We start from the raw sequence: 26,951 nt of genomic DNA, 5'->3' as shown, positions 1-26,951 counted from the left end.
AAACCTCGGCCCGTTTCCCTGGCAAACAAAAGTAAGCTGCCCCGCTTCTGGATGGCAGATTGCAGGAGCCACTTGGTACAATCAAACCAGCCCAACTTGGAACTGGTGCCACCTTGGGTCTGGGAACCATGCTGCGTATCGCAGATTCTAAGGCGCCAGTCGGCCACTCCCAGCCACAAGCCCCCAAACACAAACAACGGCGCTTTTCTCTGGCAAACAAAACTCAACTGCCCCTCTTCTGGATGGCAAATTGCAGGACGCACTTGGTACTATAAAAACAGCCCGACTTGGCACTGGTGCCACCTTGGGTCTGGGAACCATCCTGCGTATCGATCTTTTTAATGAGACAGCCGGCCACTCCCAGCCATATGCCCCCAAACACAACCCACGGCCCTTTCCTCTGGCAAACAAAACTCAGCTGCACCGCTTCTGGATGGCAGATTGCAGGAGCCACTTGGTACTATCAAACCAGCAAGACTTGGCACTGGTGCCACCTTGGGTCTGGGAACCATCCTGCATATTGTGGATTGTCAGGAGCCAGCTGAACATTCTCGGCCACAGACCCCAATCAAAAACAACGGCCCGTTTCACAGGCAAACAAAACTCAGCTGCCCCGCTTCTGGATGGGAGATTGCAGGAGGCACTTGACACTGTGAAACCAGCCCCACTTGGCACTGGTGCCACCTTGGGTCTGGGAACCATGCTGCGTATCATGGATTTTCAGGAGCCAGCCGGCCACTCCCAGCCATAGGCCCCCAAACAAAAACCACAGCCTTTTTCTCTGGCAAACAAAATTCAGCTGCCCCACTTCTGGATGGCAGATTGCAGGAGCCACTTGGGACTATCACACCAGCACAACATGGCACTGCTGCCACCTTGGATCTGGGAACCATCCTTCCTATCGTGGATTTTCAGGGGCCAGCCGGTCACTCTCAGCCATAGGCCCCAAACACAAACCACGGCCCTTTTCTCTGGAAAACAAAACTCAACTGCCCCTCTTCTGGATGGCAGATTGCAGGAGCCAGTGGGTACTATGAAACTAGTCCTACTTGGCACTGGTGCCACCTTGGGTCTGGGAACCATGCTGCGTATCATGGATTTTCAGGAGCCAGCCGTCCACTGCCAGCCACAGGCCCCGAAACACAAACAACAGCCTTTTTCTCTGGCAAACAAAATTCAGCTGCCCCGTTTCTGGATGGCAGATTGCAGGAACCACTTGGTACAATCATACCAGCCCAACTTGACACTGGTGCCACCTTGGGTCTGGGAACCATCCTGCGTATCGTGGATTCTAAGGAGCCAGCTGGCCACTCCCAGCCACAGGCCCCAAAATACACACAACGGCGCTTTTCCCTGGAAAACAAAACTCGCCTGCCAACTTTTTGATGGCAGATTGCAGGAGCCACTTGGTACTATCAAACCAGCCCAACTTGGCACTGGTGCCACCATGGGTCTGGTCACCATCCTGCCTATCGTAGCTTTTCAGGAGCCAGCCGGTCACTCCCAGCCATAGGCCCCCAGAAAAAAACCTCGGTCCGTTTCCCTGGCAAACAAAAGTAAGCTGCCCCGCTTCTGGATGGCAGATTGCAGGAGCCACTTGGTGCTATCAAACCAGCCCGACTTGGCACTGGTGCCACCTTGGGTCTGGGAACCATCCTGCGTATCCTGTGTTCTAAGGAGCCAGCCGGCCACTCCCAGCCACAGTCCCCCAAACACAAACAACGGCGCTTTTCCCTGGAAAACAAAACTGACCTGCCAACTTTTTGATGGCAGATTGCAGGAGCAACTTGGTACTATCAAACCAGCCCAACTTGGCACTGGTGCCACCATGGGTCTGGTCACCATCCTGCCTATCGTAGCTTTTCAGGAGCCAGCCGGTCACTCCCAGCCATAGGTCCCCAGACAAATACCTCGGCCCGTTTCCCTGGCAAACAAAAGTAAGCTGCCCCGCTTCTGGATGGCAGATTGCAGGAGCCACTTGGTACAATCATACCAGCCCAACTTGACACTGGTGCCACCTTGGCTCTGGGAACCATGCTGCGTAACCCGGATTCTAAGACGACAGGCAGCCACTGCCAGCCACAGGCCTCCAAACAAAATCAACGGCGCTTTTCCCTGGAAAACAAAACTCGCCTGACAACTTTTAGATGGCAGATTGAAGGAGCCAGTTGGTACCATCAAACCAGCCCAACTTGGGACTGGTGCCACCTTGGGTCTGGGAACCATCCTGCCTATTGTTGCTTTTCAGGAGCCAGCCGGTCACTTCTAGCCATAGGTCCCCAGTCACAAACCTCGGCCCGTTTCCCTGGCACACAAATGTAAGCTACCCCGCTTCAGGATGGCAGATTGCAGGAGCCACTTTTCACCATCAAACCAGCCCGACGTGGCACTGGTGCCACCTTGGGTCTGGGAACCATCCTGCGTATCGTGTGTTCTAAGGAGCCAGCCGGCCACTCCCAGCCACAGTCCCCCAAACACAAACAACGGCGCTTTTCCCTGGAAAACAAAACTGGCCTGCCAACTTTTTGATGGCAGATTGCAGGAGCCACTTGGTACTATCAAACCAGCCCAACTTGGCACTGGTGCCACCATGGGTCTGGTCACCATCCTGCCTATCGTAGCTTTTCAGGAGCCAGGCGGTCACTCCCAGCCATAGGCCCCCAGACACAAACCTCGGCCCGTTTCCCTGGCAAACAAAAGTAAGCTGCCCCGCTTCTGGATGGCAGATTGCAGGTGCTATTTAGTACTATCAAACCAGCCCGACTTGGCACTGGTGCCACCTCTGGTCTGGGAACCATCCTGCCTATCGTGGATTTTCAGGCGCCAGACGGCCACTATCAGCCATATGCCCCCAAAAACAAACCACGGCCCTTTTCTCTGGTAAACAAAACTCACCTGCCCCTCTTCTGGATGGCAAATTTTAGGACGCACTTTGTACTACGAAAACCGCCCGACTTGGCACTGGTGCCACCTTGGGTCAGGGAACCATCCTGCCTATCGTAGCTTTTCAGGAGCCAGCCGGTCACTCCCAGCCATAGGTCCCCAGACAAATACCTCGGCCCGTTTCCCTGGCAAACAAAAGTAAGCTGCCCCGCTTCTGGATGGCAGATTGCAGGAGCTATTTAGTACTATCAAACCAGCCCAACTTGACACTGGTGCCACCTTGGCTCTGGGAACCATGCTGCGTAACCCGGATTCTAAGACGACAGGCAGCCACTGCCAGCCACAGGCCTCCAAACAAAATCAACGGCGCTTTTCCCTGGAAAACAAAACTCGCCTGACAACTTTTAGATGGCAGATTGCAGGAGCCAGTTGGTACCATCAAACCAGCCCAACTTGGCACTGGTGCCACCTTGGGTCTGGGAACCATCCTGCCTATTGTTGCTATTCAGGAGCCAGCCGGTCACTTCTAGCCCTAGGCCCCCAGTCATAAACCTCGGCCCGTTTCCCTGGCACACAAATGTAAGCTACCCCGCTTCAGGATGGCAGATTGCAGGAGCCACTTTTCACCATCAAACCAGCCCGACGTGGCACTGGTGCCACCTTGGGTCTGGGAACCATCCTGCGTATCGTGTGTTCTAAGGAGCCAGCCGGCCACTCCCACCAACAGTCCCCCAAACACAAACAACGGCGCTTTTCCCTGGAAAACAAAACTGGCCTGCCAACTTTTTGATGGCAGATTGCCGGAGCCACTTGGTACTATCAAACCAGCCCAACTTGGCACTGGTGCCACCATGGGTCTGGTAACCATCCTGCCTATCGTAGCTTTTTAAGGAGCCAGCAGGCCACGCCCAGCCATATAGCCCCAAAAACAAACCACGGACCATTTCTCTTGGAAACAAAAATCCGCTGCCCCGCGTCAGGATGGCAGATTGCAGGAGCCACTTTGCACCATCAAACCACCCCGACTTGGCACTGGTGCCATCTTGGATCTGGGAACCATCCTGCCTATCGTAGCTTTTCAGGAGCCAGCCGGTTACTCCCAACCATAGGCCCCCAGACAGAAATCTCTGCCCGTTTCCCTGGCAAACAAAAGTAAGCTACCCCGCTTCTGGATGGCAGATTGCAGGAGCCGCTTGGTACTATCAAACCAGCCCAACTTGGCACTGGTGCCACCATGGGTCTGGTCACCATCCTGCCTATCGTAGCTTTTCAGGAGCCAGGCGGTCACTCCCAGCCATAGGCCCCCAGACAAATACCTCGGCCCGTTTCCCTGGCAAACAAATGTAAGCTGCCCCGCTTCTGGATGGCAGATTGCAGGAGCCACATGGTACTATCAAACCAGGCCAACATGGCACTGGTGCCACCTTGGCTCTGGGAACCATCCTGCCTATCGTGGATTTTCAGGCGCCAGCCGGCCACTCTCAGCCATATGCCCCCAAACACAAACCACGGCCCTTTTCTCTGGTAAACAAAACTCAACTGCCCCTCTTCTGGATGGCAAATTGCAGGACGCACTTGGTACTATGAAAACAGCCCGACTTGGCAGTGATGCCACCTTGGGTCAGGGAACCATCCTGCGTATCGATGTTTTTAAGGAGTCAGCCGGCAACGTCCAGCGATATACCCCCAAAAAAAACCCACGGAACTTTTCTCCAGCAAGCAAAAATCCGCTGCCCCGCGTCTGGATGGCAGATTGCAGGAGCTATTTAGTATTATCAAACCAGCCCGACTTGGCACTGGTGCCGCCATGGGTCTGGTCACCATCCTGCCTATCGTAGCTTTTCAGGAGCCAGCCGGTCACTCTCAGCCATAGGCCCCAAACACAAACCACGGCCCTTTTCTCTGGAAAACAAAACTCAACTGCCCCTCTTCTGGATGGCAGATTGCAGGAGCCACTGGGTACTATGAAACCAGCCCTACTTGGCACTGGTGCCACCTTGGGTCTGGGAACCATGCTGCGTATCATGGATTTTCAGGAGCCAGCCGTCCACTGCCAGCCACAGGCCCCGAAACACAAACAACAGCCTTTTTCTCTGGCAAACAAAATTCAGCTGCCCCGCTTCTGGATGGCAGATTGCAGGAACCACTTGGTACTAACAAACCAGCCCGACTTGGCACTGGTGCCACCTTGGGTCTGGGAACCATCCTGCGTATCGTGGATTCTAAGGAGCCAGCTGGCCACTCCCAGCCACAGGCCCCAAAACACACACAACGGCGCTTTTCCCTGGAAAACAAAACTCGCCTGCCAACTTTTTGATGGCAGATTGCAGGAGCCACTTGGTACTATCAAACCAGCCCAACTTGGCACTGGTGCCACCATGGGTCTGGTCACCATCCTGCCTATCGTAGCTTTTCAGGAGCCAGGCGGTCACTCCCAGCCATAGGCCCCCAGACACAAACCTCGGCCTGTTTCCCTGGCACACAAAAGTAAGCTACCGCACTTCTGGATGGCAGATTGCAGGAGCCACTTTGCACCATCAAACCAGCCCGACTTGGCACTGGTGCCACCTTGGCTCTGGGAACCATGCTGTGTAACCCGGATTCTAAGAAGACAGGCAGCCACTGCCAGCCACAGGCCTCCAAACAAAATCAACGGCGATTTTCCCTGGAAAACAAAACTCGCCTGACAACTTTTAGATGGCAGATTGCAGGAGCCAGTTGGTACCATCAAACCAGCCCAACTTGGCACTGGTGCCACCTTGGGTCTGGGAACCATCCTGCCTATTGTTGCTTTTCAGGAGCCAGCCGGTCACTCCTAGCCCTAGGCCCCCAGTCATAAACCTCGGCCCGTTTCCCTGGCACACAAAAGTAAGCTACCCCGCTTCAGGATGGCAGATTGCAGGAGCCACTTTTCACCATCAAACCAGCCCGACGTGGCACTGGTGCCACCTTGGGTCTGGGAACCATCCTGCGTATCGTGTGTTCTAAGGAGCCAGCCGGCCACTCCCACCAACAGTCCCCCAAACACAAACAACGGCGCTTTTCCCTGGAAAACAAAACTCGCCTGACAACTTTTTGATGGCAGATTGCAGGAGCCACTTGGTACTATCAAACCAGACCAACTTGGCACTGGTGCCACCATGGGTCTTGTAACCATCCTGCCTATCGTAGCTTTTCAGGAGATAGCCGGTCACTCCCAGCCATAGGCCCCCAGACACAAACCTCGGCCCGTTTCCCTGGCAAACAAAAGTAAGCTGCCCCGCTTCTGCATGGCAGATTGCAGGTGCTATTTAGTACTATCAAACCAGCCCGACTTGGCACTGGTGCCACCTCTGGTCTGGGAACCATCCTGCCTATCGTGGATTTTCAGGCGCCAGACGGCCACTATCAGCCATATGCCCCCAAAAACAAACCACGGCCCTTTTCTCTGGTAAACAAAACTCAACTGCCCCTCTTCTGGATGGCAAATTTTAGGACGCACTTTGTACTATGAAAACCGCCCGACTTGGCACTGGTGCCACCTTGGGTCAGGGAACCATCCTGCCTATCGTAGCTTTTTAAGGAGCCAGCAGGCCACGCCCAGCCATATAGCCCAAAAACAAACCACGGACCATTTCTCTTGGAAACAAAAATCCGCTGCCCCGCGTCAGGATGGCAGATTGCAGGAGCCACGTTGCACCATCAAACCACCCCGACTTGGCACTGGTGCCATCTTGGATCTGGGAACCATCCTGCCTATCGTAGCTTTTCAGGAGCCAGCCGGTTAATCCCAACCATAGGCCCCCAGACAGAAAGCTCTGCCCGTTTCCCTGGCAAACAAAAGTAAGCTACCCCGCTTCTGGATGGCAGATTGCAGGAGCCACTTGGTACTATCAAACCAGCCCAACTTGACACTGGTGCCACTTTGGGTCTGGGAACCATGCTGCGTAACGTAGATTCTAAGGCGCCAGGCGGCCACTCCCAGCCACAGGCCCCCAAATACAAACAACGGCGCTTTTCCCTGGAAAACAAAACTCGCCTGCCAGCTTTTTGATGGCAGATTGCAGGAGCCACTTGGTACTATCAAATCATCCCAACTTGGCACTGGTGCCACTATGGGTCTGGGAACCATCCTGCCAATTGTACCATTTCAGGAGCCAGCCGGTCACTCCCAGCCACAGGCCCCCATCACAAACCTCGGACGGTTTCCCTGGCAAACAAAATTAAGCTGCCCCGATTCTGGATGGCAGATTGCAGAAGCCACTCGGTAGTGTCAAAACAGCCCGACTTGGCACTGGTGCCACCTTGGGTCTGGGAACCATCCTGCGTATCGTGGATTCTAAGCAGCCACCCGGCCACTCCGTGCCACAGGCGCCCAAACACAAACAACGGCGCTTTTCCCTGGAAAACAAAACTCGCCTGCCAACATTTTGATGGCAGATTGCAGGAGCCACTTGGTACTATCAAACCAGCCCAACTTGGCACTGGTGCCACCATGGGTCTGGTCACCATCCTGCCTATCGTAGCTTTTCAGGAGCCAGCCGGTCACTCCCAGCCATAAACCCCCAAACACAAACGTCGGCCCGTTTCCCTGGAAAACAAAAGTAAGCACCCCCGATTCTGGATGGCAGATTGCAGGAGCCACTTGGTAGTATCAAATTAGCCCAACTTGGCACTGGTGCCATCATGGGTCTGGTAAACATCCTGCCTATCTTAGCTTTTCAGGAGCCGGCCGGTCACTCCCTGCCATAGGCCCCCAGAGAAATACCTCGGCCCGTTTCCCTGGCAAACAAAAGTAAGCTGCCCCTCTTCTGGATGGCAGATTGCAGGAACCACTTGCTACTATCAAACCAGCCCAACTTGGCACTGGTGCCACCTTGGGTCTGGGAACCATGCTGCGTAACGTAGATTCTAAGAGGACAGGCGGACATTCCCAGCCACAGGCCTCTAAAACAAAAACAACGGCGCGTTACCCTGGAAAACAAAACTCGCCTGCCAACATTTTGATGGCAGATTGCAGGAGCCACTTGGTACTATCAAACCAGCCCAACTTGGCACTGGTGCCACCATGGGTCTGGTCACCATCCTGCCTATAGTAGCTTTTCAGGAGCCAGCCGGTCACTCCCAGCCATAGGCCCCCAGACAAATACCTCGGCCCGTTTCCCTGGCAAACAAAAGTAAGCTGCCCCGCTTCTGGATGGCAGATTGCAGGAGCCACATGGTACTATCAAACCAGGCCAACATGGCACTGGTGCCACCTTGGCTCTGGGAACCATCCTGCCTATCGTGGATTTTCAGGCGCCAGCCGGCCACTCTCAGCCATATGCCCCAAAACACAAACCACGGCCCTTTTCTCTGGTAAACAAAACTCAACTGCCCCTCTTCTGGATGGCAAATTGCAGGACGCACTTGGTACTACGAAAACAGCCCGACTTGGCAGTGATGCCACCTTGGGTCAGGGAACCATCCTGCGTATCGATGTTTTTAAGGAGTCAGCCGGCAACGTCCAGCCATATACCCCCAAAAAAAACCCACGGAACTTTTCTTCAGCAAGCAAAAATCCGCTGCCCCGCGTCTGGATGGCAGATTGCAGGAGCCACTTGGTACTATGAAATCAGCCGAACATGGCACTGGTGCCACCATGGGTCTGGTCACCATCCTGCCTATCGTAGCTTTTCAGGAGCCAGCCGGTCACTCCCAGCCATAGGCCCCCAGACACAAACCTCGGCCCGTTTCCCTGGCAAACAAAAGTAAGCTGCCCCGCTTCTGCATGGTAGATTGCAGGAACCATTTGCTACAATCAAACCAGCCCAACTTGGCACTGGTGCCACCTCAGGTCTGGGAACCATCCTGCGTATTTTGGATTCTAAGGAGCCAGCTGGCCACTCCCAACCACAGGCCCCCAAACACAAACAACGGCGCTTTTCCCTGGAAAACAAAACTTGCCTGCCAACATTTTGATGGCAGATTGCAGGAGCCACTTGGTACTATCAAACCAGCCCAACTTGCCACTGGTGCCACCATGGGTCTGGTCACCATCCTGCCTATCATAGTTTTTCAGGAGCCAGCCGGTCACTCCCTGCCATAGGCCCCCAGACAAAACCTCGGCGCTTTTCCCTGGCAAACAAAAGTAAGCTGCCCCGCTTCTGGATGGCAGATTGCAGGACGCACTTGGTACTATCAAACCATCCCAACTTGGCACTGGTGCCACCTCAGGTCTGGGAACCATGCTGCGTATCGTGGATTCTAATTAGCCATCCGGCCACTCCCAGCCACAGGCCCCCAAACAAAAACAACGGCGCTTTTCCCTGGATAACAAATTCGCCTGCCAACTTTTTGATGGCAGATTGCAGGAGCCACTTGGTACTATCAAACCAGCCCAACTTGGCACTGGTGCCACCATGGGTCTGGTCACCATCCTGCCTATCGTAGCTTTTCAGGAGACAGCCGGTCACTCCCAGCCATAGGCCCCCAGACAAAAACCTCGGCCCTTTTCCCTGGCAAACAAAAGTAAGTTAACCCGCTTCTGGATGGCAGATTGCAGGAGCCGCTTTTCACCATCAAACTAGCCCGACTTGGCACTGGTGTCACCTCTGGTCTGGGAACCATCCTGCCTGTCGTGGATTCTAATTAGCCAGCCGGCCACTCCCAGCCACAGGCCCCCAAACACAAACAACGGCGCTTTTCCCTGGGAAACAAAACTCGCCTGCCAAGTTTTTGATGGCAGATTGCAGGAGCCACTTGCTACTATCAAACCAGCCCAACTTGGCACTGGTGCCACCATGGGTCTGGTCACCATCCTGCCTATCGTAGCCTTTCAGGAGCCAGCCGGTCACTCCCAGCCTTAGGCCCCCAGACACAAACCTCGGCCCGTTTCCCTGGCAAACAAAACTCAACTGCCCCGCTTCTGGATGGCAGATTGCAGGAACCACTTGGTACTATCAAACCAGCCCAACTTGGGACTGGTGCCACCTTGGGTCTGGGAACCATGCTGTGTATCGTGGATTCTAAGGAGCCAGGCGGCCACTCCCAGCCACAGGCCCCCAAACACAAACAACGACGCTTTTCCCTGGAAAACAAAACTCGCCTGCCATCTTTTTGATGGCAGATTGCAGGAACCACTTGGTACTATCAAACCAGCCACACTTGGCACTGGTGCCACCTTGGGTCTGGGAACCATGCTGCGTATCGTGGATTCTAAGGAGCCAGCCGGCCACTCCAGCCACAGGCCCGCAGACACAAACAACGGCGCTTTTCCCTGGAAAACAAAACTCGCCTGCCAACATTTTGATGGCAGATTGCAGGAGCCACTTGGTACTATCAAATCAGCCCAACTTGGCACTGGTGCCACCATGGGTCTGGTCACCATCCTGCCTATCGTAGCTTTTCAGTAGCCAGCCGGTCACTCCCAGCCATAGGCCCCCTGACACAAAGCTCGGCCCGTTTCCCTGGCAAACAAAAGTAAGCTGCCCCGCTTCTGGATGGCAGATTGCAGGACGCACTTGGTACTATAAAACCAGCCCGACTTGGCACTGGTGCCACCTCAGGTCTGGGAACCATCCTGCGTATCGTGGATTCTAAGGAGCCAGCCGGCCACTCCCAGCCACAGGCCCCAAACACAAACAACGGCGCTTTTCCCTGGAAAACAAAACTCGCCTGACAACTTTTTGATGGCAGATTGCAGGAGCCACTTGGTACTATCAAACCAGCCCAACTTGGCACTGGTGCCACCATGGGTCTGGTCACCATCCTGCCTATCGTAGCTTTTCAGGAGCCAGCCGGTCACTCCCAGCCATAGTCCCCGAGACACAAAGCTCGGACCGTTTCCCTGGCAAACAAAAGTAAGCTGCCCCGCTTCTGGATGGCAGATTGCAGGAGCCACTTTGCACCATCATACTAGCCCGACTTGGCACTGGTGCCACCTTGGGTCTGGGAACCATCCTGCGTATCGTGGATTCTAAGCAGCCAGCCGGCCACTCCCAGCCACAGGCCCCCAAACACAAACAACGGCGCTTTTCCCTGGAAAATAAAAACTCGCCTGCCAAATTTTGACGGCAGATTGCAGGAGCCACTTGGTACTATCAAATCAGCCCAACTTGGGACTGGTGCCACCATGGGTCTGGTCACCATCCTGCCTATCGTAGCTTTTCAGGAGCCAGACGGTCACTCTCAGCCATAGGCCCCCAGACAAAAACCACGGCCCGTTTCCCTGGCAAACAAAAGTAAGCTGCCCTGCTTCTGGATGGCAGATTGCAGGAACCACTTGGTACTATCAAACCAGCAAAACTTGGCACTGATGCCACCTTGGGTCTGGATACCATGCTGCGTATCGTGGATTCTAAGGAGCCAGCCGGCCACTCCCAGCCACAGGCCCCCAAACACAAACAACGGCGCTTTTCCCTGGAAAACAAAACTCTCCTGCCAACTTTTTGATGGCAGATTGCAGGAGCCACTTGGTTTTATCAAATCAGCCCAACTTGGCACTGGTGCCACCATGGGTCTGGTCACCATCCTGCCTATCTTAGCTTTTCAGGAGCCAGCCGGTCACTCCCCGCCATAGGCCCCCAGACAAAAAGCTCGGCCCGTTTCCCTGGCAAACAAAAGTAAGCTACCCCGCTTCTGGATGGCAGATTGCAGGAGCCACTTTGCACCATCAAACTAGCCCGTCTTGGCACTGGTGCCACCTCTGGTCTGGGAACCATCCTGCGTATCGTGGATTCTAATTAGCCAGCCGGCCACTCCCTACCACAGGCCCCCAAACAAAAACAACGGCGCTTTTCCCTGGAAAACAAAACTCGCCTACCAACTATTTGATGGCAGATTACAGGAGCCACTTGGTACTATCAAACCAGCCCAACTTGGCACTGGTGCCACCATGGGTCTGGTCACAATCCTGCCTATCGTAACTTTTCAGGAGCCAGCCGGTCACTCCCAGCCATAGGTCCCCAGTCACAAACCTCGGCCCGTTTCCCTGGCAAACAAAAGTAAGCTGCCCCGCTTCTGGATGGCAGATTGCAGGAGCCACTTGGTACTATCAAACCAGTCCGACTTGGCACTGGTGCCACCTCTGGTCTGGGACCCATCCTGCGTATCGTGGATTCTAAGGAGCCAGTCGGCCACTCCCAGCCACAGGCCCCCAAACACAAACAACGGCCCGTTTCCGTGGCAAACAAAAGTAAGCTGCCCCGCTTCTGGATGGCAGATTGCAGGAACCACTTGGTAGTATCAAACCAGCCCAACTTGGCACTGGTGGCACCTCTTGTCTGGTAACCATGCTGCGTATCGTGGTTTCTAAGGAGCCAGCCGGGCACTCCCAACCACAGGTCCCCAAACACAAACAATGGCGCTTTTCCCTGGAAAACAAAACTCGCCTGCCAACTTTTTGATGGCAGATTGCAGGAGCCACTTGGTACTATCAAACCAGCCCAACTTGGCACTGGTGCCACCATGGGTCTGGTCACCATCCTGCCTATCGTAGCTTTTCAGGAGCCAGCCGGTCACTCCCTGCCATAGGCCCCGAGACAGAAAGCCCGGCCCGTTTCCCTGGCAAACAAAAGTAAGCTGCCCCGCTTCTGGATGGCAGATTGCAGGAGCCACTTTGTACTATCAAACCAGCCCGACTTGGCACTGGTGCCACCTCTGGTCTGGGAACCATGCTGCGTATCGTGGATTTTAAGGAGCCAGTCGGCCACTCCCAGCCATATGCCTCCAAACACAAACAACGGTCCATTTCCCTGGCAAACAAAAGTAAGCTGCCCCGCTTCTGGATGTCAGATTGCAGGAACCACTTGTTGCCAAGTTGGGGTGGTTTGATAGTACCAAGTGGCTCCTGCAATCTGCCATCAAAAAGTTGGCAAGCGAGTTTTGTTTTCCAGGGAAAAGCGCCGTTGTTTTTGTTTGGGGTCCTGTGGCTGGGAGTGGCCAGCTGTCTCCTTAGAATCCACGATACGCAGGATGGGTCCCAGACCAGAGGTGGCACCAGTGCCAAGTCGGGCTGGTTTGATGGTGCAAAGTGACTCCTGCAATCTGCCATCCAGAAGCGGGGTAGCTTACTTTTGTTTGCCAGGGAAACGGGTAGAGCTTTGTGTCTGGGGGCCTATGGCTGGGAGTGACCGGCTGGCTCCTGAAATGCTACGATAGGCAGGATGGTGACCAGACCCATGGTGGCACCAGTGCCAAGTTGGGCTGGTTTGATAGTACCAAGTGGCTCCTGCAATCTGCCATCAAAAAGTTGGCAGGTGAGTTTTGTTTTCCAGGGAAAAGCACCGTTGTTTGTGTTTGGGGGCCTGTGGCTGGGAGTGGCCAGCTGGCTCCTTAGAATCCACGATACGCAGGATGGTTCCCAGACCAGAGGTGGCACCAGTGCCATGTTGGCCTGGTTTGATAGTACCATGTGGCTCCTGCAATCTGCCATCCAGAAGCGGGGCTGCTTACTTTTGTTTGCCAGGGAAACGGGCCGAGATATTTGTCTGGGGGCCTATGGCTGGGAGTGAGCGGCTGGCTCCTGAAAAGCTACGATAGGCAGGATGGTGACCAGACCCATGGTGGCACCAGTGCCAAGTTGGGCTGGTTTGATAGTACCAAGTGGCTCCTGCAATCTGCCATCAAAAAGTTGTCAGGCGACTTTTGTTTTCCAGGGAAAAGCGCCGTTGTTCTTGTTTAGAGGCCTGTGGCTGGGAGTGGCCGGCTGCCTCCTTTGAACCCAGGATACGCAGGATGGTTCCCAGAGCCATGGTGGCACCAGTGCCAAGTTGGGCTGGTTTGATAGTACCAAGTGGCTCCTGCAATCTGCCATCCAGAAGCGGGTCAGCTTACTTTTGTTTGCCAGGGAAACGGGCCGAGGTTTGTGTCTGGGGGCCTATGGCTGGGAGTGACCGGCTGGTTCCTGAAAAGCTACGATAGGCAGGATGGTTACCAGACTCATGGTGGCACCAGTGCCAAGTCCGGCTGGTTTGATAATACTAAATAGCTCCTGAAATCTGCCATTCAGACACGGGGCAGCGGATTTTTGTTTGCTGGAGAAAAGTTCCGTGGTTTTTTTTTGGGGGTATATGGCTGGACATGGCCGGCTGGCTCCTTAAAAAGATCGATACGCAGGATGGTTCCCTGACCCAAGGTGGCATCACTGCCAAGTCGGGCTGTTTTCGTAGTACCAAGTGCGTCCTGCAATTTGCCATCCAGAAGAGGGGCAGTTGAGTTTTGTTTGCCAGAGCAAAGGGCCGTGGTATGTGTTTGGGGGCATATGGCTGAGAGTGGCCGGCTGGCCCCTGAAAATCCACGATAGGCAGGATGGTTCCCAGAGCCAAGGTGGCACCAGTGCCATGTTGGCCTGGTTTGATAGTACCATGTGGCTGCTGTATTCTGCCATCCAGAAGCGGGGCAGCTTACTTTTGTTTGCCAGGGAAACGGGCCGAGATATTTGTCTGGGGGCCTATGGCTGGGAGTGACCGGCTGGCTCCTGAAAAGCTACGATAGGCAGGATGGTGACCAGACCCATGGTGGCACCAGTACCAAGTTGGGCTGGTTTGATAGTACCAAGTGGCTCCTGCAATCTGCCATCAAAAATTTGGCAGGCGAGTTTTGTTTTCCAGGGAAAAGCGCCGTTGTTTTTGTTTAGAGGCCTGTGGCTGGGAGTGGCCGCCTGTCCTCGTAGAATCTACGTTACGCAGCATGGTTCCCAGAGCCAAGGTGGCACGAGGGCCAAGTCGGGCAGGTTTGATAGTACCAAATGCATCCTGCAATCTGCCATCCAAAAGCGGGGCAGTTTACTTTTGTTTGCCAGGGAAACGGGCCGAGGTTTGTGTCTGGGGGCCTATGGCAGGGAGTGACCGGCTGGCTCCTGAAAAGCTATGATAGGCAGGATGTTTACCAGACCCATGGTGGCACCAGTGCCAAGTTGGGCTGATTTGATATACCAAGTGGCTCCTGCAATCTGCCATCCAGAATCGGGGCAGCTTACTTTTGTTTTCCAGGGAAACGGGCCGAGGTTTGTGTCTGGGGGTCTATGGCTGGGAGTGACCGGCTGGCTCCTGAAAAGCTACGATAGGCAGGATGGTGACCAGACCCATGGTGGCACCAGTGCCAAGTTGGGCTGGTTTGATAGCACCAAGTGGCTCCTGCAATCTGCCATCAAAATGTTGGCAGGCGAGTTTTGTTTTCCAGGGAAAAGCGCCGTTGTTTGTGTTTGGGCGCCTGTGGCTCAGAGTGGCCGGGTGGCTGCTTAGAATCCACGATACGCAGGATGGTTCCCAGACCCAAGGTGGCACCAGTGCCAAGTCGGGCTGGTTTGACACTACCAAGTGGCTCCTGCAATCTGCCATCCAGAATCGGGGCAGCTTACTTTTGTTTGCCAGGGAAACGGTCCGAGGTTTGTGTCTGGGGGCCTATGGCTGGGAGTGACCGGCTGGCTCCTGAAAAGCTACAATAGGCAGGATGGTTCCCAGACCCATAGTGGCACCAGTGCCAAGTTGGGATGATTTGATAGTACCAAGTGGCTCCTGCAATCTGCCATCAAAAAGCTGGCAGGCGAGTTTTGTTTTCCAGGGAAAAGCGCCGTTGTTTGTGTTTGGGGGCCTGTGGCTGGGAGTGGCCGGCTGGCTCCTTAGAATCCACGATATGCAGGATTGTTCCCAGACCCAAGGTGGCACCAGTGCCAAGTCGGGCTGGTTTGATGGTGCAAAGTGGCTCCTGCAATCTGCCATCCAGACGCGGGGCAGCGGATTTTTGTTTCCATGAGAAATGGTCCGTGGTTTGTTTTTGGGGGTATATGGCTGGGCGTGGCCGGCTGGCTCCTTAAAAAGCTCGATATGCAGGATGGTTCCCTGACACAAGGTGGCACCAGTGCCACGTCGGGCGGTTTTCGTAGTACAAAGTGCGTCCTAAAATTTGCCATCCAGAAGAGGGGCAGTTGAGTTTTGTTTGCCAGAGAAAAGGGCCGTGGTTTGTTTTTGGGGGCATATGGCTGAGAGTGGCCGGCTGGCCCCTGAAAATCCACGATAGGCAGGATGGTTCCCAGACCAGAGGTGTCACCAGTGCCAAGTCGGGCTGGTTTGATAGTACTAAATAGCTCCTGCAATCTGCCATGCAGAAGCGGGGCAGCTTACTTTTGTTTGCCAGGGAAACGGGCCGAGGTTTGTGTCTCAGGGCCTATGGCTGGGAGTGACCGGCTGGCTCCTGAAAAGCTACGATAGGCAGGATGGTGACCAGACCCATGGTGGCACCAGTGCCAAGTTGGGCTGGTTTGATAGTACCAAGTGGCTCCGGCAATCTGCCATCAAAAAGTTGGCAGGCGAGTTTTGTTTTCCAGGGAAAAGCGCCGTTGTTTGTGTTTGGGGGCCTGTGGCTGGGAGTGGCCAGCTGGCTCCTTAGAACCCACGATACGCAGGATGGTTCCCAGACCAGAGGTGGCACCAGTGCCAAGTTGGGCTGGTTTGATGGTGCAAAGTGGCTCCTGCAATCTGCCATCCAGAAGCGGGGTAGCTTACTTTTGTTTGCCAGGGAAACGGGCCGAAATATTTGTCTAGGGGCCTCTGGCTGGGGGTGGCTGGCTGGCACCTGAAAAGCTACGATAGGCAGGATGGTGACCAGACCCATGGTGGCACCAGTGCCAAGTTGGGCTGGTTTGATAGTACCAAGTGGCTCCTGCAATCTGCCATCAAATGTTTGGCAGGCGAGTTTTGTTTTCCAGGGAAAAGCACCGTTGTGTGTGTTTTGGGCGCCTGTGGCTGGGAGTGGCCAGCTGGCTCCTTAGAATCCACGATACGCAGGATGGTTCCCAGACCCAAGGTGGCACCAGTGCCAAGTCGGGCTGGTTTGTTAGTACCAAGTGGTTCCTGCAATCTGCCATCCAGAAGCGGGGCAGCTGAATTTTGTTTGCCAGAGAAAAAGGCTGTTGTTTGTGTTTCGGGGCCTGTGGCTGGCAGTGGACGGCTGGCTCCTGAAAATCCATGATACGCAGGATGGTTCCCAGACCCAAGGTGGCACCAGTGCCAAGTTGGGCTGGTTTGATACTACCAAGTGCGTCCTGCAATCTGCCATCCAGAAGCGGGGCAGCTTAATTTTGTTTGCCAGGGAAACGGGCCGTGGGTTTTGTATGGGGGCCTATGGCTGAGAGTGGCCGGCTGGCTCCTGAAAATCCACGCTAGGCAGCATGGTTCCCAGATGCAAGGTGGCACCAGTGCCAAGTCGGGCTGGTTTGATGGTGCAAAGTGGCTCCTGCAATCTGCCATCCAGAAGCGGGGCAGCTGATTTTTGTTTGCCAGAGAAAAATTCCGTGGATTGTTTTTGGGGGCATATTGCTGGGAGTGGCCGGCTGGCTCCTTAAAATGCTCGATACGCATGATGGTTCCCAGGCCCAAGGTGTCACCACTACCAAGTCGGCCTGCGGTTTTAGTATCAAGTTCATCCTGCAATTTGCCATCCAGAAGAGGGGCAGTTGAGTTTTGTTTGCCAGAGAAACGGCCTGAGGTTTCTGTTTGGGGACATATGGCTGAGAGTGGCCGGGTGGCCCCTGAATATCCACGATACACAGCATGGTTCCCAGATCCAAGGTGGCACCAGTGCCAAGTTGGGCTGGTTTGATAGTCCCAAGTGTCTCCTGCAATCTGCCATCCAGAAGCGGGGCAGCTTACTTTTTTTTGCCAGAGAAATAGGCCTAGGTTTTTGTCTGGGGGCCTGTGGCTAGGAGTGGCCGGCTGGCTCCTTAGAATCCACGATACGCAGGATGGTTCCCAGACCCAAGGTGGCACCAGTGCCAAGTCGGGCTGGTTTGATAGTACCAAGTGGCTCCTGCAAACTCCATCAAAATGTTGGCAGACGTGTTTTGTTTTCCAGGGAACAGCGCCGTTGATTATGTTTGGGGACTTGTGCCTGGGAGTGGCCGGCTGGCTCCTTAGAATCCACGATACGCAGGATGGTTCCCAGACCCAAGGTGGCACCAGTGCCAAGTCGGGCTGGTTTGATTACACCAAGTGGCTCCTGCAATCTGCCATCCAGAAGTGAGGCAGCTAAGTTTTGTTTGCCAGAAAAAAGGGCCGTGGTTTTTGTTGGGGGCCTGTGGCTGGGAGTAGCCGGCTGGCTCCTTAAAATCCACGATAGGCAGGATGGTTCCCAGACCCAAGGTGGCACCAGTGCCAAGTCGGGCTGGTTTGATAGTACCAAGTGGCTCCTGCAAACTCCATCAAAATGTTGGCAGACGTGTTTTGTTTTCCAGGGAACAGCGCCGTTGATTATGTTTGGGGACTTGTGGCTGGGAGTGGCCGGCTGGCTCCTTAGAATCCACGATAGGCAGGATGGTTCCCAGACCAGAGGTGTCACCAGTGCCAAGTCGGGCTGGTTTGATAGTACTAAATAGCTCCTGCAATCTGCCATCCAGAAGCGGGGCAGCTTACTTTTGTTTGCCAGGGAAACGGGCCGAGGTTTGTGTCTCAGGGCCTATGGCTGGGAGTGACCGGCTGGCTCCTGAAAAGCTACGATAGGCAGGATGGTGACCAGACCCATGGTGGCACCAGTGCCAAGTTGGGCTGGTTTGATAGTACCAAGTGGCTCCGGCAATCTGCCATCAAATGTTGGCAGGCGAGTTTTGTTTTCCAGGGAAAAGCGCCGTTGTTTGTGTTTGGGGGCCTGTGGCTGGGAGTGGCCAGCTGGCTCCTTAGAACCCACGATACGCAGGATGGTTCCCAGACCAGAGGTGGCACCAGTGCCAAGTTGGGCTGGTTTGATGGTGCAAAGTGGCTCCTGCAATCTGCCATCCAGAAGCGGGGTAGCTTACTTTTGTTTGCCAGGGAAACGGGCCGAAATATTTGTCTAGGGGCCTCTGGCTGGGGGTGGCTGGCTGGCACCTGAAAAGCTACGATAGGCAGGATGGTGACCAGACCCATGGTGGCACCAGTGCCAAGTTGGGCTGGTTTGATAGTACCAAGTGGCTCCTGCAATCTGCCATCAAATGTTTGGCAGGCGAGTTTTGTTTTCCAGGGAAAAGCACCGTTGTGTGTGTTTTGGGCGCCTGTGGCTGGGAGTGGCCAGCTGGCTCCTTAGAATCCACGATACGCAGGATGGTTCCCAGACCCAAGGTGGCACCAGTGCCAAGTCGGGCTGGTTTGTTAGTACCAAGTGGTTCCTGCAATCTGCCATCCAGAAGCGGGGCAGCTGAATTTTGTTTGCCAGAGAAAAAGGCTGTTGTTTGTGTTTCGGGGCCTGTGGCTGGCAGTGGACGGCTGGCTCCTGAAAATCCATGATACGCAGGATGGTTCCCAGACCCAAGGTGGCACCAGTGCCAAGTTGGGCTGGTTTGCGACTACCAAGTGCGTCCTGCAATCTGCCATCCAGAAGCGGGGCAGCTTAATTTTGTTTGCCAGGGAAACGGGCCGTGGGTTTTGTATGGGGGCCTATGGCTGAGAGTGGCCGGCTGGCTCCTGAAAATCCACGCTAGGCAGCATGGTTCCCAGATGCAAGGTGGCACCAGTGCCAAGTCGGGCTGGTTTGATGGTGCAAAGTGGCTCCTGCAATCTGCCATCCAGAAGCGGGGCAGCTGATTTTTGTTTGCCAGAGAAAAATTCCGTGGATTGTTTTTGGGGGCATATTGCTGGGAGTGGCCGGCTGGCTCCTTAAAATGCTCGATACGCATGATGGTTCCCAGGCCCAAGGTGTCACCACTACCAAGTCGGCCTGCGGTTTTAGTATCAAGTTCATCCTGCAATTTGCCATCCAGAAGAGGGGCAGTTGAGTTTTGTTTGCCAGAGAAACGGGCCGAGGTTTCTGTTTGGGGACATATGGCTGAGAGTGGCCGGGTGGCCCCTGAATATCCACGATACACAGCATGGTTCCCAGATCCAAGGTGGCACCAGTGCCAAGTTGGGCTGGTTTGATAGTCCCAAGTGTCTCCTGCAATCTGCCATCCAGAAGCGGGGCAGCTTACTTTTTTTTGCCAGAGAAATAGGCCTAGGTTTTTGTCTGGGGGCCTGTGGCTAGGAGTGGCCGGCTGGCTCCTTAGAATCCACGATACGCAGGATGGTTCCCAGACCCAAGGTGGCACCAGTGCCAAGTCGGGCTGGTTTGATAGTACCAAGTGGCTCCTGCAAACTCCATCAAAATGTTGGCAGACGTGTTTTGTTTTCCAGGGAACAGCGCCGTTGATTATGTTTGGGGACTTGTGGCTGGGAGTGGCCGGCTGGCTCCTTAGAATCCACGATACGCAGGATGGTTCCCAGACCCAAGGTGGCACCAGTGCCAAGTCGGGCTGGTTTGATTACACCAAGTGGCTCCTGCAATCTGCCATCCAGAAGTGAGGCAGCTAAGTTTTGTTTGCCAGAAAAAAGGGCCGTGGTTTTTGTTGGGGGCCTGTGGCTGGGAGTAGCCGGCTGGCTCCTTAAAATCCACGATAGGCTGGATGGTTCCCAGACCCAAGGTGGCACCAGTGCCAAGTAGGGCTGGTTTGATAGTACCAAGTGGCTCCTGCAATCTGCCATCCAGAAGCGGTGCAGTTGAGTTTTGTTTGCCAGAGAAAAGGGCCGTGGGTTGTGTTTGGGGGCATATGGCTGGGAGTGGCCGGCTGTCTCATTAAAAAGATCGATACGCAGGATGGTTCCCAGACCCAAGGTGGCACCAGTGCCAAGTCGGGCTGTTTTTATAGTACCAAGTGCGTCCTGCAATTTGCCATCCAGAAGAGGGGCAGTGGAGTTTTGTTTGCCAGAGAATAGCGCCGTTGTTTGTGTTTGGGAGCTTGTGGCTGGGAGTGGCCGACTGGCGCCGTAGAATCTGTGTTACGCAGCATGGTTCCCAGACCAGAGGTGGCACCAGTGCCAAGTTGGGCTGGTTTGATAGTACCAAGTGGCTCCTGCAATCTGCCATCCAGAAGCGGGGCAGCTTACTTTTGTTTGCCAGGGAAACGGGCCGAGGTTTGTGACTGGGGACCTATGGCTGGGAGTGACCGGCTGGCTCCTGAAAAGCTACGATAGGCAGGATGGTGACCAGACCCATGGTGGCACCAGTGCCAAGTTGGGCTGGTTTGATAGTACCAAGTGGCTCCTGCAATCTGCCATCAAAAAGTTGTCAGGCGAGTTTTGTTTTCCAGGGAAAAGCGCCGTTGTTTGTATTTGGGGGCCTGTGGCTGGGAGTGGCCGGCTGGCTCCTTTGAACCCACAATACGCAGGATGGTTCCCAGACCCAAGGTGGCACCAGTGCCAAGTCGGGCTGGTTTGATACTACCAAGTGCGTCCTGCAATCTGCCATCCAGAAGCGGGGCAGCTTAATTTTGTTTGCCAGGGAAACGGGCCGTGGGTTTTGTTTGGGGGCCTATGGCTGAGAGTGGCCGGCTGGCTCCTGAAAATCCACGCTAGGCAGCATGGTTCCCAGATGCAAGGTGGCACCAGTGCCAAGTCGGGCTGGTTTGATGGTGCAAAGTGGCTCCTGCAATCTGCCATCCAGAAGCGGGGCAGCTGATTTTTGTTTGCCAGAGAAAAATTCCGTGGATTGTTTTTGGGGGCATATTGCTGGGAGTGGCCGGCTGGCTCCTTAAAATGCTCGATACGCATGATGGTTCCCAGGTCCAAGGTGTCACCACTACCAAGTCGGCCTGCGGTTTTAGTATCAAGTTCATCCTGCAATTTGCCATCCAGAAGACGGGCAGTTGAGTTTTGTTTGCCAGAGAAACGGGCCGAGGTTTCTGTTTGGGGACATATGGCTGAGAGTGGCCGGCTGGCTCCTGAAAAGCTACGATACGCAGGATGTTTCCCAGACCCAAGGTGGCACCAGTGCCAAGTCGGGCTGGTTTGATAGTACCAAGTGGCTCCTGCAAACTCCATCAAAAAGTTGGCAGGCGTGTTTTGTTTTCCAGGGAACAGCGCCGTTGTTTGTGTTTGGGGGCCTGTGGCTGGGAGTGGCCGGCTGGCTCCTTAGAATCCACGATACGCAGCATGGTTCCCAGACCCAAGGTGGCACCAGTGCCAAGTTGGGCTGGTTTGATTACACCAAGTGGCTCCTGCAATCTGCCATCCAGAAGTGAGGCAGCTAAGTTTTGTTTGCCAGAAAAAAGGGCCGTGGTTTTTGTTGGGGGCCTGTGGCTGGGAGTGGCCGGCTGGCTCCTTAGAATCCACCATACGCAGGATGGTTCCCAGACCCAAGGTGGCACCAGTGCCAAGTCGGGCTGGTTTGATAGTCCCAAGTGGCTCCTGCAAACTGCCATCCAGAAGCGGGGCAGCTGAGTTTTGTTTGCCAGGGAAATGGGCCGTTGTTTGTGTTTGGGGGCCTGTGGCTGGGAGTGTTCGGCTGGTTCCTGAATATGTACGATACGCAGGATTGTTCCCAGACCCAAGGTGGCACCAGTGCCAAGTCGGGCTGGTTTGATGGTGCAAAGTGGCTCCTGCAATCTGCCATCCAGACGCGGGGCAGCGGATTTTTGTTTCCATGAGAAATGGTCCGTGGTTTGTTTTTGGTGGTATATGGCTGGGCCTGGCCGGCTGGCTCCTTAAAAAGCTCGATATGCAGGATGGTTCCCTGACACAAGGTGGCACCAGTGCCACGTCGGGCGGTTTTCGTAGTACAAAGTGCGTCCTAAAATTTGCCATCCAGAAGAGGGGCAGTTGAGTTTTGTTTGCCAGAGAAAAGGTCCGTGGTTTGTTTTTGGGGGCATATGGCTGAGAGTGGCTGGCTGGCCCCTGAAAATCCACGATACACAGGATGGTTCCCAGATCCAAGGTGGCACCTGTGCCAAGTCGGGCTGATTTGATAGTACTAAGTAGCTCCTGCAATCTGCCATCCAGAAGCGGGGCAGCTTACTTTTGTTTGCCAGGGAAACGGGCCGAGGTTTGTGTTTGGGGGCCTATGGCTGAGAGTGACCGGCTGGCTCCTGAAAAGCTACAATAGGCAGGATGGTGACCAGACCCATGGTGGCACCAGTGCCAAGTTGGGCTGGTTTGATAGTACCAAGTGGTTCCTGCAATCTGCCATCCAGAAGCAGGGCAGCTGAGTTTTGTTTGCCAGAGAAAAGGGCCTTGGTTTGTGTTTGGGGGCATATGGCTGGGTGTGGCCAGCTGGCTCCTTAAAATGCACGATATGCAACATGGCTCCCAGACCCAAGGTGGCACCAGTGCCAAGTTGGGCTGGTTTGATAGTACCAAGTGGCTCCTGCAATCTTCCATGATCACGTGGAGAAATACTTTCTGGTTTCAGCCTCATGCTCTTTCTTCTCTCCCTCAACTTCTCTATCACCTCTCATCTGGTTCACATGCGCTGTCTTCAAGGTCCACAGGCTACTTTTCACAGAATCTTCTGGCCTGATGAAGTAAGAATGATGAATAGAACAGAGCTGGGATCTATTTTCCAGTTTGGATAAAATGCATTCTGCACACAAATCCAAGGAGAACGGGCTGCCCCGATGCCCAGAAAATCTTTCACTCCTGCTAGTGTTCTACGTCAACCGCAACTTAGTCTGAAAGAAAAGCTTTTTCTCTGAGAGCATCTGAGAGGTTTGCATGAAGCACTGATATCTGACATATGCAATTTTGAATAGGAGAGGAAAAAGAAAATGGCAAGGAGTTTTTAATTTTAGTGGTTTCAATTTTAATTTCCGTGCACTTTTTCAAAACTTGTCAGCTCAAATGCCCATCAACATCTTTTAGTCATCTGTAAGTCAGTATTCATATAAAATGTGCTTCAAATCCAAAGAATTTCAAATTTGCACTCCAAGCTTCTATGCCTAGATTTATGATTTCCTACACATATTAGATGAAAGGAAGGCCTTTTTTACTGTGGGAGTGCTGGAACACTGGAACAGGTTGCCCAGAGAAGTTGTGGGTGTCCCATCCCTGAAAGTATTCAAGGTCACCTTGGACGGGGCTTGGAGCAGCAACAAAGGAGAAGCTTGATGGTAGAGAAACAAAGTTGGACTATAGAAGAAACTCGGATTGAAGTATAGGATCAAGTTTTCTCTCAGCTCTTGGGGTAAATTCAAAGTTGTACAAAATGACATTTATCTGTGCTATTCACTACTGTAACAGAAAGTTTCATGAAAACTGTACAGAAGATAGTAAATTTTAAAAGAGATAAGAATTACAGCATAAAATCCATGGGATAGGTTACAACATGAGACACTCTCTAAGAGAAAATCTCTGTGTTTCAGCACTTCATCGGGGTAAGATTTCATGAAGTGCCAAAGAAGGCGGCAAAATATCATTCGGGACATTATTTACTGGAATTCAGCCTGGCCATTAGTAGGAACTGCCTTTGAACATATCATGTAGATATACCACACACGCTTTCCCTTCACTGAAAAATTACTGTTTACAACAAATAAGCAATTGACGATCAAAATTGATTGAAAGCATCTTAAACATGTCAAGTATTTCATTGTAGATGATCTGTGATCCAAATGCTTCTTCCACCTTCGAGAGGGACAGAAGAATTCTTCCATATCATGATGGTTTAAAATTGTATCAACCAATGTTTTCTGCTGAAAAGATATCATCTATTTTTTTCTATTTTTGGAAGAAAATATTCCTAGACATACAACAGGTGAGAACTAAGTAATTTTAAAGAAACAAATGAAATGAAAATATTCTGTAAATAGAATGAAATGAAAAGCTGTGTTTTAAATAGGAGCTAAATATTAAACAGAATTTTTGTACCAGGCATTTGAATTACTGCACCAGCTCTTTTGCCCATCAAGAGAGGCATTTAGCATTTCAGTCTTTTCCAAGGTGTTCATGATCTGCTATGCTGATCTCTGTGTGTGCCTAGGTGTGTGTGGAGGGGGGGGCATATGAAGGGGAGTGTGTATGTTTGCTTTACAATTGTTGTGGCAGATTCATGCCTCAGCTCCACATTTTGTTTTAAAAAGGTCACACCGAGTGGATATGAAGTTTACTATCAACAAGAGATCGATTCCCAAATCATCCATTTGACTCTCCCTTATAAATCATGTGCTTTGTTGCATATTTTATCAAATATACTTTCAAGCCAGATGGAGGAAGGAGGATGTGGGAATCCCTCCACCATCTTGCAACTTTTATGTAAGTAGGTTTTCAAGAAAATCATCATTTCTCTTTTAAATATGTCTGGAACAGGCATGATGGTAGTGTCAACCTGTTGGAGTTTTTGTTGCTGGAAGAAGTTGTACAAAAGGATTGGTTTTTACATTGACCAGTTACTGAATCAAGCGCAGGAATACATTGGAAATTTAGCTGGGGGTTCCTTTTCCCAGCAGACTACTTCTAGAACGAGCTTGTACACTGAAGCTGACTCTTTTGCTCTCTTTTTGTTTCTTTCCTATTTTCTTGGCTTCTTTGCCACTATCTAGACAATTTTGGAACTTTGTTCCCAACTAAAATGGTTTCAATAGTCTGATTGTGATCATACATTTTTACAAGGAATTTTTAAAATCTTTCCTCGAGTCCAGAAAGTCAAGGACTTAGATCTTTTTCTTCCCTTATCAATATTGCCATGAAATTGATAAATAAAGACCAACTCTTTATTTTTGTTTTTAACCCACGTAGATAATTCCCATCCATTAATCCATTTTGTGGACCAATAGCTGCCATTCTGATGGAAGCTGTCACTTCTTAACAATAGGCATTCTGTGACTATGTTGACTGCACTTTGGGTGAAGATCCTAACTGGTCTTAGATATACATAGGGAGAAATTTGCTCAGCCAGTGTCAGTCTTAAGCATGCGTATCAGAAGATCTTTCTAGAGCTGGGAATTTTCCCATGAAAGGGATTCAGTTAGGGAAGAGACACTTGTGCCAGAGTTTTACGTTCTTCTTGAACACTGCTTAAGGAACTTAGATGCCATGTCCATTTGGATCTCTGTCTGCACAGAACTTTGTCATGCCAGCGCTTTGAAATGCATCTTGAAGAGAATTCACTAGCACAGAATGAAAGAGAGTGGAAGGGGTTGGTGGGGCTAACCAGGCCCAACCCCCCTGCCTAAACCAGGATACCTAGAGCCTCTTGCCCAGGATTCTATCTGGGTGTACTTTTAATGTCTTCAAAGATCCAGGCTCCACAATCTTTCTGGGCAGTCTGTGCCGTGGTTCAGTCACCCTGACAGTAAAGAAACATTTACTGATGTTCAAAGGCAATCTCCTGTATTTCAGTGTGTGCCCACTGCCTCTTGTCTTTTCCCTCAGCATCACTGAAAAGACACTGATTCCCTCCCCTTTGCACTATTGCTTCCATATGTATGTGTGATGCCATGTAGAGGTATGTCAAAAACCTCCCTGAAGCCCAGGCAGATAATATTCCCTTCATCTACCAGTCAAGTTGATTCATCAGAGGAGTTTAAAGTGATGTTCAGCATGAAATTCCCCTGAAAAATCATGCTAACTACATTATTTGGTCATCTGTCATGTGCCTGGCAAGGATTTCCAGGAAGAGCTGCTTCATCAACTTCCTGGGGATAAAAAAGAGGCTGGCTGGTTTGTACTATGGCGAGTCCTCTTAATTGCCTTTTTTGAAGATGGGTGTCATTTCCTAACATCCACTCTTTAGCTCCTCTTCTCATCTACACCTCGGCAAAAAGCTTTTCCACTATGTCTGGCTAGGAAAAACTGTGCCAGCACAGAAAACATCTCCCATCGTGTTCTAGAAGTTGCACGGATGTCTGCCAAGTGTTTGGCAGGAAGAAAAGAAAAGTTGTCCAAAACAGCTTCCAATCGAATGTTCCTGTGATTGGAAAAGTCAGGAGAGTGCAAAGGTACTGTTTTCTATCAGTTGGCAAGGTGCGCACACAATCCCAGTGTTGTACAGCTTGCTTCTTCACCTTCCCGAAGCTGCCGCTCTCGCCGGCTGCCGGAGCCCAAGAAGCGGCTTCTTCGCGCAAAGACGATTGTGCCGCTCACAGTGCTCTCCTTAGCGCGGCTTCTGCCGAAAGACGCCCGGCAGCGGCTCTTACCTCCGGAGAGCATCCTACCTTCGTCTTTAGCTCCTCTTCTCATCTACACCTCGGCAAAAAGCTTTTCCACTATGTCTGGCTAGGAAAAACTGTGCCAGCACAGAAAACATCTCCCATCGTGTTCTAGAAGTTGCACGGATGTCTGCCAAGTGTTTGGCAGGAAGAAAAGAAAAGTTGTCCAAAACAGCTTCCAATCGAATGT

Source organism: Melospiza melodia, chromosome 6, assembly GCF_035770615.1.
Source record: "Melospiza melodia melodia isolate bMelMel2 chromosome 6, bMelMel2.pri, whole genome shotgun sequence".
NCBI lineage: Eukaryota > Metazoa > Chordata > Aves > Passeriformes > Passerellidae > Melospiza > Melospiza melodia.
The sequence above is the reverse complement of the archived record's forward strand: the minus strand, read 5'-3'. Positions refer to the sequence as shown.